The 15,237-nt window shown below is 44.3% G+C and overlaps 1 protein-coding gene across 1 annotated transcript in view; it reads left to right on the top strand.

Annotated features, from left to right (window-relative positions):
• LOC119648902 (ATP-binding cassette sub-family G member 1) overlaps positions 1-15,237 on the top strand; it is a 102,334-nt gene that overhangs the window by 84,021 nt on the left and 3,076 nt on the right. The gene's annotated exons all lie outside the window — the stretch shown is intronic.

Genomic DNA, 15,237 nt, shown 5'->3' on the forward strand with positions numbered 1-15,237 from the left:
TTTATTGTTGGTTCTTCGGTTTTTGGTGTTGACGTGGCCATTGTATTTGCCTTCATTGATGTGCATCACAAGTTCTCGTGCAGATAGCCGCCTGGTGGATCCGAATGAAAGCAGTTGATATATCTCGGGTTGTTCTTCTCATGATGTTGGGTGGACTAAAAGAGGATGGTACCTCTCACATTTATCTCAGCATCACGGATCACTTTTTCCAGGACCAGGTTAAACAGTGTGCACGATGGGGCATCTCCTTGTCTTAGACCGTTGTTGACAACATTCCAACAGCTTTTCCATCGCTTGCCGCATAGAGAAAATCTGATGTGTTGCTGATTTTCCTGGAGTGAAGCCTCTCTGGTATGGGCCAATGATGTTCTGGGTGTATGGGGCTATCCGACCTAGCAAAATAAAGGAGAATCTCTTATAGAAGGTACTCAGCATATAATTGCTCCACTGCGTAATATCTCCCTTTTTATGAATAGGACTGAAAATACCTCGTTGAAAGTCGTCAGGCATTGATTCGCTGACCCACATCTTGAGTAGAAATTGATGAAGCGCTTGGTGTGACTGCTCACCTCCATATTTGACTAGTTCTGGGTCCTGGCGACTTGTGATTTTTAAACCGATGAGTTTCACGGACTATTTCTTGTTTACTTGCTGGTGGCAGTATTTGTCCGTCGTCTTCAGTTGGCGGGACCCGATATTTTGGTTGTTAAGCTGTTCGTCAAAATATTCATATGCGCATTCTGTCGAAAATCAGATTTTCCTTTTTGCCTCGGTAAAACGAGCATCGAGCTGCATAAGGGCTTCGTCCTGCTAAGTTGTCGGTAAAACTCCTGCGTCTGATGCGCTCTGTTCTTTTCGATATAGAGACATGTTTGTTCTCCCAGACTTACTTTTTCCACGTGTGAAGTCGCTTCTCCGCTCGACGGAGTTCATGATAAGTCTCTGCTTGTGTCGGTGTTCTTTAAGGTTGTTGCATTGCCCGATATGCAACATTCTTCCGTTGAGCGTTTTCATCTTTTTTGAGGCTGCGTCCAAGTATGTTTGTGACCGTATCAATGATAACGTTCTTCAGGTGGTTGTGAAGATTATTGTCGATGCTTCATCTCCAGAACATCTCATGGCTGCGATTATAGTAGCATCCATTTCCCCTTATAGGTGTTACGGAGGGCTGTGTTATGGATGGCTTCAGTGCTAATTCTCACTTGATTGTCAGAGGAGATTCAAGGTGGTGACGTTATTTAAGCCCGGGGACCATGCCAACGAGAGAGTTCTCGTAGGAGATATTCTTCTCCGACTATGCAATCTTCTCTGTAGGGGCTGAATGTTAATGAGGCTTATATTTCTCAATTTGCTCATAAGTGCAGAGTGTATCGCCTTTTGCTTACGTTTTGAAAGCCGATAACAGCAGGTTTTTTTTAACCCCATACACATAATAAGTATCAAAACTAACCATTCATATACACTTGCGCAAGGCTTTTGTCTATAGCTCTTCATCCCCTCTCATTAAATCAAGAATTCTTTCTAAAAATGGCACGTGCGCATTCTAATCAGTACATCTACCAGCATCTGGCATGTACGCCGAAGCAGTTATTCGTTCTAGGCTGTGTCGGGCCGATGATATGACAGAGACAGGTATTAACAAAAACTTGGACTAACAGTGCCGGTCACTTTCCATGTAGGTAGTAGGTAGGTATCAGTGGCTGCTCCGAGGAGCCCCATTAACCCTGTGATGCTCCAATTTGATGCCACAAACTTTAAGACCATGACTACTGTGGTAATAACAAGGGGGACAGAGTCCAGGCGACTCACATCTTGAGAGCCAGCAGAGAGGTCCGCAAAGAATGGTTTGTCTGATGTCCATAGTCTTTGCCTAGCAGAGGTAGGCAATTGCAAAGGAAGTGCCTGAAGTCCCCCCCATTCGTAGTGGGAGGTTAGGCAGATGGGAACGGGAGGATTTTGAAATCATCTTGGTAAAGCTTGATTTTTCAACCTCACCCGGGAAGGACAAGAGCTTTCTAATTCTGCTAAATACTCTCCCATAAAAATATTAATAAGGGCATTAGTAATAGACCGTGACTCACCCCAAGCCAGACTATCGGAATAGGGTTGAAAGTTAAGCTCTACCGCTATGACATCAAACTTCTAAAGGGCGCTAGTGATCTCCGTAATTGTTACTACTTATCCCCCCCGGATCCCAGGAGATTTACCGTGAGGATTCCGAAAGCCCCAACTTTTCCATAAGAGTGAATGATCGCAACGAGTCTTCATTGAGTTTGAAGATGACGGAACTTTTTCCCCATTCCAACACTATCCTCTGAATAAATTCTCACAACTCATTTGCGAATCTAAATTTCTATAAAATTTAAATCCATTAAAACACTACGTATACATACATACATATGAAAATCCTTTTCAAAATCACCTGAAAAACATTAATGTATTTGAACTATTTATTGGAAACTATCAGTGCTGGCGTGTTTTTAAACCTTGAAGGTATGATCACTAGAATTACAATTTTTTGGCACACAGTATGTATAATAAATTATTTCAGATGATTCATCTATTATGCTCACAAATCATCCAAACCGATTCCTGCTTCCATTGCTAAACTTCTTAGAAGAAGAATTGTGAAGTGAATTAAATATGAGCTATAATTCCTATAATTCTTAGGATCGATTGTTTCCAAGTAATTGATATTTATAATTGCGAAAAAAGTAGAATTCAATAAAATCACTTTTATGACATATCGAACTCATTCTTTGGATTTTTATGCAGACGGTGTAAATGTAATTTTCATTGGAATTTTGCAAATGCCTTGGTTTTATATGTGAATTTAAGTTGGGACATGACGCGTACATAAAATACGAGTGTTTAAAATTAAATACAATTTCAATCAACCTGGAAAGAACTGGGGTTTAATTCAATTTAAAATGTTCATTTTGGGCAATAAAATGTTTTAATATTGAAAGTTATTTGTAATTCTTGGTTTATTGACTGTTACTTTGGATCTTTAAGTGAATGAATGATCTGTTTTGGATCATGACATGTATAAAGTTGTTGAACTTCTGTTTCGTAAATTTAAGAAAAAAAAGGCACCCAATTTTTAACTAAAATTTGTGTGATTTTTACGGTTTTGTGTGAAACAAACCTTATTGAAACCGAGTCAATGTCTGTCACGAAATTTGGTGAGAAGGTGTGACCTGTGAATCCTTTTATATATCACAAGTGACGCAATTTTATGTTGAGTATGAGGAGGGCTCCCAACACATGCGAAAGAGGGGTGTAAACTTTTTTACAGAATATGGTCACGTAGGGTATCAAATGAAATGGCGAGATTAATACTTTTCGAAACTGATATATGGTGAAACAGGTCTCGTTCTCAGAACCTAACCAGCCGAAAAATCTGGAAAAATTCACAATGGTAGTTCTATACAAAATGTAGACGTCAAAATACATTCCAATTTGATGTCTACTGAAATACGTACTATTGTACTAATGGTACTATCCGCGAGGATACCTATAAAGGAAGGTATTTCAGAACTAGAAGATTTGTTAATCTTACTGGATACAACCACTTGAGCCATCCGGGCAATTAATGCTACTTAAACAGTGTCAAGTTCAGGAATGATTTCAAACCTACTCCATGAGTGTTAGGTGACATTACGCACGATTGGAATTACAATACTGTCCGTAGTGTAGGGTGTGGCATGAACGCATCTAAGAGTTCTTTTGGATCTTAGACCTGTCGTACAAAGTCATACAATTTTCACTTAACACAGCGGCAACTTGAAGCTTAAACTCTAAGAAACCCGTGTCGTATAGTATTTGCTAAGAGAATAGATTTTCGTCTTCTACTTGTGGTCCAGCCTAAAAGCTGCAAGGTAGCTTTATACTGAAGAAGGGGGTATGTCGCTCCCGAAATATATATATATACTTAAAAAACAAAAATTGTAGTTTGGAGAAAACTACTCCTTGTCTATTAATTTTAGTATTTGCTACGCCATCCCGTAGGACAAAAGCTGAAGAAGAAGAAAAATCGTTCAGTTGCCTTCCTTAATTAGTAGCTGGCTACAACCAGCGGTGTGGTAATGCATCTGGAAATTCACCTATCTCCTCACCTCTCTAACGCAACGCTAATGCTCTCTTTGTGCTATTATATGGAAGTATACATGGACTACCACTGTTTTATTAACTCATGCTACGTCGTACCATTGGGGTTTTCTGAAGAACTTCGCCAGCATACGTAAATCACGCATTAAGGAAGGGCAATAACTTAGATGCGGGCCGTGCCATACCATGGAACCCACTGGCTGAGGTCGAACTAGAACTACATAGTGTAGAACAGTGGTCCTCCACTGCCTCGGTGAATCGTGAGGAATGTTGAAACTCGTTGCTAGAAATCGAAATCGCGTAAGTGTGAAGCCCCACAAATCTATGGCAACCACCCACAACGTCGTGGTTAAACTAAGTAGTAACAGTTTTTATTTTTCTAAAAAATTTTTCTTCTTCACCAAGCGAGGCAGGTGCGCAAAACAATAAGGACACGACGACATGTTTTGAAGGGCAACTGCATATGGGCTACGACACGAACCAGCAACAACAAAATATTGCTTGGCGTATTTGAAATATATATGTACATATTGAAAACACTATTATCAAGTATGTCTGGCTTAGTCAAATGTTTGTGCCTGCCTTAGAAAACTGACAGAAGACTGTCTGTTTCTGCCTAAAGGTGATCTGCTGCATCAGGTTGTTCCCACTTTTCCTTCTTTTTTCCCCGCGCAACCGCCAAAGTATTGCTTCGCTTGAAGCGAGCCTCACTTACTAGAAAGTCTGTCATTAACATTTCCGCAATCATGCATGCTACCCCTAAGATTGTCCTGAAGGCCTGCACAACCCCTAGTATCGCTAAGCGTTTACCCTCCTTCAATTCTTCTCACACTTCGGTTATAAGTAACCGTATCTCTGGCCTCCAAGGTTAGGCATTATCGATACTATCAACATGCTCATATTTGCCGCTTTCTCAGAGGAGAGGGCTCAATTGGCGACTAAACACAAATCGGGAGCCTTTTAATTATATCCGATTTTTCAGCCGCAGTTACCGCGGGTATAGTGAAAACATCCAACATTTGTTTATATTTTTTAAGTCGTTTATGTGAATGCTATTTAGCTCCCCCACGATCTATTGAGATCCCTACACTTCTTCTGTGCCTTGGGGCGACCCACTAGTCGGCAATCTTGGAATCTTGGTGGATTCCACATTCTGAAACCGACACGGCTCTTTATTTCACATAGGCTTCATCTGAAACAGATATTTGTCTGACACAAGCATTTGTCTTCTTATTGTCTGAGGCAAACAGAAACATTTAACATACTTAGAATTATCCGATTTAAGTCAAATGTGCGCCGTTTTGTTCGCAAACTTGTTGCTATTTAGATAGCAACTTCAGTATCCCCCTCTTATAAAACCTCCCTCCTTATTTGCAAAAACCTCAGCCAGCCAGTTTTTGCAAGCCTCTTTTGAGGCGAACTTAGTAGCACTAAGAGCGTTTTGCGTGGACCGGAAGAGGTGGTAATCACTTGGTGCCAGGTCCGGACTATACGGTGGGTGCGATAGGACATCCCATTTGAGATCCCGTATCTTCTGGCGGGTCATCAAAGATGTGTGAGGTCGAGCGTTGTCCTGGTTGAACAGAACACCATTCTTATTGACTAATCCTGGCCGCTTCTGGTCAATCGCCTGCTTCAAACGGTCGAGTTGTTCACAGTAAAGGACCGAATTGAGGGTCTGGCCATAGTTGAGCAGCTCATCGTGGATGACTCCCTTCCAATCCCACCAAACTCACAACAAAACCTTCCTGGCCGTCAATCCGGGCTTGGCGATGGTTTAGGCCGGCTCGCCGCGCTTCGACCACGATCTTTTCGCTTGAGATTTTCATCACCCGTCACCATCAGCTTCAAAAATGGGTCGAATTCGTTCCGTTTCAGCAGTGCATCGCAGGCGTTGATTCGGTCCAAGAGTTTTTTCCGTCAACTCGTGTGGGACCCAAACATCCAACTTTTTTGGAATCCAATTTTCTGCAAATGGTTCCATACGGTTTTGTGGTCCTTACCCAGTTCCTGGCCAATCGAGCGAATGCTCATATGCCGGTCTACTTGGATGATTTCGACGACTATCGGTTTCTACGACGATTGGCCTACCAGTCCGGGGTGTATCTTCAACATCCGCTATACCAGAACGAAATCGATCGAACCAACACTACGCGCTATAACTTGAGACTGAAACTTACGATCACAAAACGTCAAAGAGACACCTGTAGCCCAGATTGTCGTCTTCAAATCGCCGTATAGTATGACCCGATGCGATAAGTACAACACAAGATATGTTTAAGTGTCGCCATCTATTCATAAAATACGACATTACTTCTTCCCCCAACCTAGTATTTTGATATTCATATCTATAGCTTCTTTTCGATATCTCAACCTTAATTTACACTTCTACGTCTTTCGCGTGTATGGGGAGCCCCTTCGAAACTTAATACACAATATTCTTTCAGAAAAGTATGGCCACTAGTTAAGCCGTTTTCGAGTATGATAGGAGTGAAAAACAGGTAGACGGATAAAAGAGCGAACAAACGTTGAGTCACTTTTAGTTAAATTAGTTAAAACTTGATGCTCCTGACAACTTCGAAAAACTGGTAATCCTTGTTTTAGTGCAAAACACAAAAACTAGACAAATTGTAATAAATTTCATCCAAGACTAGTAATATGTATCTAAGTGCAAGAGCAGCAAAAATACTCGTGCATAAGTATACATATATGGTAACTACAGAATGTCAGATTGAAACTGCTTCTTTTCTTCTTAATATTGAAAATATTTTAGTTCGCTATTTGCAGACATGCAAAACCAGAATATTTTATAAAAAATAACCCACTGAATTCTGCTTGATTTATATCTGAAAACAAAACCGACCTTCCTTCACCAACTATTGTCCATTCAGTCTATCTATAAAAACCACTTTTACTCGGCAAATTTCAACATCCAAAACTTGAAAACATCCAGCCTTCAGAGCTTTTTTGCTTGCATTTCCATTATTTAATTTCAAGCAAAATTTCATGTTATAAAGCATCTAATCTAAGACCGGTGTTAAAGATATTTTTCAAGGTCTTTCAAGATCTTAAGGAAATGCTTGTAAAAACGCGATGATTCCGCAAATAATTTGCTATTGGAAAAATTTACGTGTCGTAAATATAGCGGTGCATACATATAAACATATCCATGTATGCATATACATATGTATATTTAACAGATTTATAGTAAAATATATTTACACTTATCTTATTCGTAGCGAGAATGATTTATATTTACCTGAGTGATGAAGCTTGTTTTGCTGCTAGCATTCACAAACCTGTCTATGTGGTCTGATTTGCCGGTTTTGATAAAATTAACACAAGTTTTACATAATTCATCTTATTCTGCTTTGATGCTTGTTTCTAACGTTTTTCGAGGTTTACTTGTTTAGAAAATGCAAGTTATTCACCTAAAAGAGTAATGACTTTTCGTCTGTGCTATAATTGAAGGTAAGACGTTGACTAAGTTCACGGATTTAAGGGTCAACTGAGCATGTGACGGAAGTTAAAGATTTCATATTGGAAGGAGATTATTTTGAGACTGTATAGCGCCCATTACTGGATTATTCCAATAAATCTCTGGGGTTACGAATGTTCATCACAGTATAAATTACTACTATCATTAGGGAAATTCAACTACCTGAAAAAAAATTAAAATATATATAGTATATACATATATATGTACATCGAACTATCTAATAACTCCCTTTTTACGTACATGTTCATCATTTTTCTAGCCAATTCGCGAAGGTGGGTTCGGTCGTTGGTATTTCCATCCCATACACGCCACTACCAAAGACCAAATGTTTTATGAACAGTATATATCGAAATTTGTACCGAAATGGACTAATAACCATAATCTTCCAACCGGTGTCACTTTAAAACCGGGAAATATCTGTCCCGCGTGCAGGTTGCATGGTGTTCTCTACTCCCTTTGATTTGTCACCTGTATAAAGCGCGGTCTATCTATCCCGAGATGTTTCTCAAAAAAATTTTGTGCCCAAATTCCAATTAGCACAAAACTTATTTGCACCTTCGTTTTGTTCATTGATCACTTCAATCAACAACGTGGCGGCACACCAGCGAGCAAGGTTTGATGTCTGTATAGGCAGTTTTTCGTCCGTTAGGATGTACATCACTCACGAAGTCATCAACGTCGGGGGTATTAAAAGAATCGATTTTCTCATTATAAATGGCGCCCAACGTGGGACCACAAAATTTATTAGGTGCTGGGCCCGGACCCGCCCTTTTGCGGCTATAAGCTCTAACATTGCCGTCCGAATTTATAAGGAGTAGCTTTCCCTACCTTTGTGCAAAACGTTTCATATTCATTCTTGATTATCGAGTTGAACCGACGGGTGAGATACGGAAAATACACGGGAAATTTTGTTGCGGAATATTCAAAAAAAAACCCCAGGACATTTGTGAGTCTCGCTAGCACAAAAGCGTGTAAGAACGTGCTGACGGGATCATTTTCGGCATTTCTTTAGATCTTTGGGGTAGCCCTGCACTTTTAGTTGATCTTGCTCAACTCGCTCAATCTCATAAGTGATTATACATTCTCAGAAACTACCCGGATTTTACCTAATGCTAGCACTAAGTGCCAAGCATTTAGGCACGGACGATCCTACCTATTTAAAAACTAAAGGAGCGCTAGTGGTGTTCACCTTCTTCTCCACGTATTTCTGTTCGATGTTGCTGTTATGGGGGATAGCAACATCAATAATATATCCGGAGCGACCCCGTCTTGTCAACTAACAGTACGTCAGGTTTGTTATGTGGAATATGGCGATCAGTCAGAACTTGTCGATCCCAATACATGCTGTAAGCAGAACTATCAAGTACTGCTTGCGGCTGATATTGGTAAACCGGACATGTCCCCATGATCAATCAGCCCATGCTCGAATGGAAGGTTTTAATAGATAACCTTACATACAGCATTATGCCTAGTGTTGTATTGCACCGGTGCCATAACAGTACAGCCAGAAATGACATGGTCCAACGTCTCTAACGCCGAACCACACATTCTGCACTGATCATTCTTCACCCGTTCTTTCATGATGAGCTTTTTATAAGCTCGGCTGGCGACCACGCCGTCCTGAATGGCACACAGGAACCCCTCCGTCTCAGCAAAGAGCTCCCCAGTACACAGCCATATATTCCGCAAATGCAGCCAAAGATAATTCTCGTGTTTACCGTGCACTGCCTTTGACTTCCATTCATCGATCCTCCCTTGGTCCGACTTCACCCCACTTAGAGGATTGATCGATCCTTCAAATTAAGTGAAGTCAGTTGACAGTCTGCCTTACAGGCAGCCGTATGCAAGGGACTCGCCTGCTCTTTGCTGTAAAAATAAGCGCGCAGCGAGTCCACTTAGCGACGATGTTGTGTATCCTCCTCGAGCGTGGGTTGCTTGCAGAATTCCTAGGAATTTGTAGAAGTCTGTCTCGGTCGTAGCTTCGATGTGGAGGTCACCAATGCTATGTCCGGCATTGGTCTCGTGATGAGCTTTGTGGATGGCTTGGATTCGACACTTGTCTAATCCAAATTCCATCCGAATATCACGGCTGAACATGTCCACTATTCGCAACAGAATTCTAAGGTGATCGTCAGTACCAGCATTATTATTATTTTGTTAAGGGAAAGTCGCACCGCGTCCTTGAAGAACTATTGTGCCCCTTTTACTGGTTATAGTGTACCTGTTGATCATAGTATCTCAAGCAGGCCAGTAACCGTTAGGAACTTTAGTATGTTCCCCACTTCCAGAAGTTTCAGCTTTGCATCTGGTATTAAGTGTTCTCCCAGATGTATCGACCTACTTTGCACAAGTGCTGGACACTGTCCCAGGACGTGCATAGAGGTTTCGTCCTCCTCCTCACAGAACCTGCAAGCAGTGTCCGTAGATATCCCTAGCTTCCCTAGGTGGTAGTTCAGCCGACAATGACCAGTGAGAATTCCCACTATGATTCGGAGGTTCTTTTTGGTGAGGTTTAAGCAATCCTTTGTGCGCATGGGTTCGTATCCCCCAATAAGCACCCTGGACTGCTCCATCCCTGGTAGGCCCGCCCAATATAGTTCCCTCAACAGTTTTTCTTCGTTTCTTAGATTCATAGCCATGAAACCGTTTCCGATTCCACAGAAGGGTTCTGGCCCGTATAAAGGCATCCCTGCTCCCTTCTTGGCTAGTTCATCTGCTGCCTCATTGCCTTCCAGCCCAGCATGGCCTGGAACCCAAAGTATCCAGACCTTGTTGGAAGAGCCGAGTGTATTCAGTCTCTCAAGGCATTCCCATACCAGTTTAGAGTTCACCTGGTTGGACCTAAGTGCCTTGATCGCTGCTTGGCTATCGGTGAGAATAGCTATGTTCTGCCCCCTGTAGTTCCTTTGCAGATTAAAGGAGGCACATTTGTCTATGGCGTAAATTTCCGCCTGGAATATGCTAGTGTACCTGCCCATTGGCTCAAAGTACATTTTCCTTGGACCAATGACACCGGCACCCGCTCCCTCTGCTGTGAGGGATTCGTCAGTGTACCAAGTAATCAGTTGCTGGTTTAAGCCGTATGTCGCAGCCACGCTCTCCCAGTTTGCCTTGTTACTCCAACGTGTTTCAAACTTCTTATCGAAGTGAAACCTCGTTGTCATGTTGTCCCTCGGTATCAGTAATTCGGGATACCGCCTAGAAAGGATATCAATCTTCCTTCGATTTAGGCAGCTCCCCGCCTCACTCATGCTACCGGCCATCCTGAATATTGATCTCCTTGCCTGCATCTGTATGTGCAGATGGAGAGGGGTTAATCCCAGAAGGACCTCCAGGGATGCCGTTGGGCATGTCCTCATTGCCCCACTGATACACACGCAAGCCAGCCTTTGGAGCTTATGTAATTCCCTGGCTTCTGTGCTGAGTTGGGTTCTTTCTGCCCAGATTACCGCTCCATAGGTAATCATTGGTCTTACTATTGCAGTATATATCCAAAGTAGTATCTTCGGGCTACAACCCCATTTTTTTCCTGCTATGGATCTGCAAGTCATCAGAGCCCTCGTGGCTTTCCGACAAGTGTTTCCGACATGTGTCTTCCAGAGTAATTTTTGGTCTAGCGTGATTCCCAAGTATTTGACCTCTGTTTCTCGTTTCACCTCCATATCATGTAATGTTATGGCTTTCAGGTGATCCAGCTTACGCCTCCTAGTGAATGGTACTATGGTGGTTTTGGTTGGGTTGATCCGCAGTCCCACCTTCCTGCACCAGGCACTAGTAACCCTTAATCCAGTTTGGATTCTATCACATAGGGTATCTTCATATTTGCCCCTACAGATTAGAACAATGTCGTCCGCGTAGCCCTGGACTTGTATTCCAGTATTCAGTACCAGCATACAACTTGATGTTATCTAAGTACATCAAGTGTGTCAATTCGCACTTAGCACGTAGGCCATATTTAATTGCAAAACCATACCCTCTAGCATCAGTAGCCAGTAGCCAGGTGAGGTATTAGCACCCTAAGATGTACGTACTGATAAAGTGGTATGCCACCCTTCCATGACTGTCGCCAAAAACTTTATTAGTCTCAGACCAATGCGATACAGATGTAGAATATCGATTAGCCAGCTATGCGGAACGCTATCAAAAGCCTTGACATAATCGATATAACAACTAAAGAGGTTTCTTTGGGCTCTAGTTGCTTGTCCTACAACTACCGAAATGGAAATCGTAATATTACTAATATAGTTAAATTTGCCTCCTTGACGTCAAATTTACACTCTCTAAGAGATAAAATGTCAGTAACACATCTAATTGGATATCGGATATATTCAACGTATATATACTAGAAACTATATATGAATGGAACCATCGTGTACCCTACCAGCCTTACACAAAAGATGAACAAAAACGTAAATACCTGCTGCGCCGAGCTTCCGGTTTCCGGAAACTCCTCCCTGTCATCAGAGAACTAGCCTGAAACCGTTTGACACATTACTTCGGGCTAGTCTTCCAGCTCTCCCGGCTTTGGGAGCCTTCAAGTCAAGGAATTCCTTTTACCAACGGGAGGGGAGGGGAGGAACGGAATTGTTGCTAGTTCAGGGAACCCCTTACCGTCCGATCCCTCCGCCGGTCGAGTTCAATCTTCTTCGTAATAAGAAGAGCCCGAACATAATGCGTCTGCATAAAGCTGCTGGCGGAGGCCGTCCCACCTCTCGCAAGAGAAAAAGGTGTGTTCAGCGTCGTCCGCCACTCCATTGCAGAACACACAATCAGGAGATCGCGCCTTCCCAATCCTGCGCAGGTAAGACTGAAATCCTCCATGCCCACTTGGAAGTTTGGTAAGGAAGTTAAATCCTTGGGTGTTTAACGTAGGTGCCTGTCGTGGAGACTTAATCCTACGGTCTTCCTAAGAGACGGATTGATTTTGTGACCACAATTAGAGGCCCCGCTGTGACAAGCAACAATGGTACCAGTCTATACCAAGTGCATGGCTTAGCATTCATACAGGTGGATGCAAGACCTACCTAAATCTCTACCGAACTAAGGATTACGGCACCCGTTTTGAAACGCAGCACTACGCCGAGGCCCGAAGGTCTCTTCTCGCTTGAGCATCACCACAGCCCCCATGTGGGTAAGGAAGTAATCAATCGCACCGTGCGTTCTGTTCAACCATGGATCTAATTTGTCGAAGAGCCGCGCAGTCCACTTGCCCATTAGCTCATTTTGCCAAGAACTCGCTAAGGGTGCGTTGACGTTCTTCACGGGCAACCATTTCTCTTAAGTTTTCGCCCTTACGGCGATAGATAGCTTTGCGCTCCTTGCCAAGGAGGGCAACGGAGATCACTCCCGCAATCACCATCACAGCCGGTTCGGAGACTGTGCGATAAGCAGACGCCACTCGCAAAGCTCCCCGCATCTGCACTTGAGCGAAGCGTTTACGATGCACCTCCTTGTCAAGGGCATCAGCCCATACCTCCGCACCGTAGAGAAGGACGGACTGCGTTGCTCCCATGAGGAGCCGTCTCCTAGTTGACATAGGACCCCCGACATTCGCCATTAGCTGACTCAAGGCCGCGACTCCAGCTGCAGATCTGTCCGCGGCTGCTTTGATTTGCTCGAAGAAGCTCATCTTCAAGTCAAGCATTAAACCAAGGTATTTAATCCCTGGTTTTGACTCTAACTCGCCGATCGATATGGGACACAGGATCGGAATTCTCCTTCTGGTCAGGATGACTACTTCGGTTTTTTCCAGCGCAAGGTTGAAACCGTGAGCAGTCATCCATCCGCTTACCCGTCGCATCAATATGCCAAGTCTGCTTTGCGCCTGTTCAACAGTGCGTCCGGCAACAAGTGCCGCAACGTCGTCTGCATAACCGACCAGGCGCGACTCTTCGGGCATATCAAGTCTCAGCAGACTATCGTAGGAAACGTTCCAGAGGTCCGGCCCTAGTATGGATCCGTGTGCTACTCCCGACGTGGTTTCCATCCTTCTCTGACCCTCTAGCATCTCAGAGCAGGGAGCGGCGGCTGTGTGCCCCGGCTCGATTAAACGCATCTACGACCTCCATAACAGCATCCACTGTAGATTTCCCTGTTTTAAACCCGAACTGCCTTGCGGATAAGTCCCCGGCAGCACAGATCGCTTCAGCGAGTCTACCCCTGATGAGCTTCTCGAACACTTTTCCGGCCGTGTCAAGCATACACAGTGGTCGGTATGCAGACGGGAGCTCCGGGTCTCCTTTACCCTTACTGAGCAATGTGAGTCTGGCCACTTTCCAGCGACAAGGAAAAATGCCCTCCTTCAAGCACGCGTTGAACACTTCAAACAGCAATTCTGGCCGTTGGCGGAACACCAGTTTGTAAACTTCCGCCGGGATGCCATCAGGACCTGGCGCCTTCCTGTTTTTCATAGTAAGAACCGCTTCTTCGAGCTGTTTCATTGTGAAAAGGGGGCAATCCACGGCGCTTTCCGCGCTACCCACATCAGCCCGTACAGGGTGTCTGGGGAACAATCCCTGCATAGTGCGGTCCATCTGGTCAGTGCTCAGTATGCAGGGCTTCCGCAGAGTCCCGATTTTCTGGGTGACAAGCTTATAGCCAAGTCCCCACGGGTTCTCCTTCACCTCATTAACAAAATTCTGCCAGCCGCGAGCTTTGCTTTTATTTGTAGCGCTGCGGAGTCTCCTTTTTGCTGATCTATATTGTGCCTTTATGGCGTTGGCGTTGGCGTGCGCCTGGGGCCTCTCCGGAGCACGGAAGCCTCACACGCCGTCGTTATCAGGTTCATCATGTAATTTACGACGGTGTGAGCTGCTCCGGAGTGCCCCCCAGCGCGGCCCTACCTGCTCCAAGAGCTTCGACGAACTTTCCGATGTTCACACTCGCGACATTCCACACGCAGGGAGAACGTCGTGTTGGTGCTCGCCGGCAAGTAGCGTCAACCACTTCGAACGCAATCTACTGATGATCACTTGCCGAGAAGTCTTCTAGGACTCGCCACCCGTCCACCGATTATGCCAGAGATTCCGACGCAAAAGTGATGCCAGGAATGCTTCCTTCACAACCTGGGCGCCGAAACGTTGGCATGGATCCGGTGTTTAAAACTACGACCCCGGTTCTCACCGCCATTTCCAGAATCCGTTTCTCTCTGGAGTCTGACTGAGGCATGCCCTATTCAAGAGCCCTGGCATTAAAATCACCGCCAACCAGGATTCGTCCCTCCGTGCTCGAAACGGCGTCCTCCAGAGCATCAAGCCGGCGCCGAAAGTCCGGCATCGTCTCATTCGGCGTCAGGTAAACGCTGAAAAACGCTAATCAGCACTAGATCAACATTTACTTCCGCAGCCAACTGAGTGCATGTTAATTTGCAAAATGCGGATCATGCCGTTCGCATCCTAGCCCTCTCCAATTCCGCCCTGAAGATCGGACACCGTCTCGAGACCGCAGTGTGTGCGACGCTTTCACCAGACGCGCCACGATCCCTGCAGAGAACACAACTCTCGCTTTCCTTGCAAGTCTTCGGTTGATGACCTACTTGGCCGCATCTCCGGCATGCTGTCCTCCTGTCCGGACCCTTACTAGCTGCTAACGTGAGATCCCCACACCCCGCGGTGTCACAGTGGCGAGTT

The sequence above is a fragment of the Hermetia illucens genome, chromosome 2, assembly GCF_905115235.1.
Source record: "Hermetia illucens chromosome 2, iHerIll2.2.curated.20191125, whole genome shotgun sequence".
NCBI classification, from domain to species: Eukaryota; Metazoa; Arthropoda; class Insecta; order Diptera; family Stratiomyidae; genus Hermetia; species Hermetia illucens.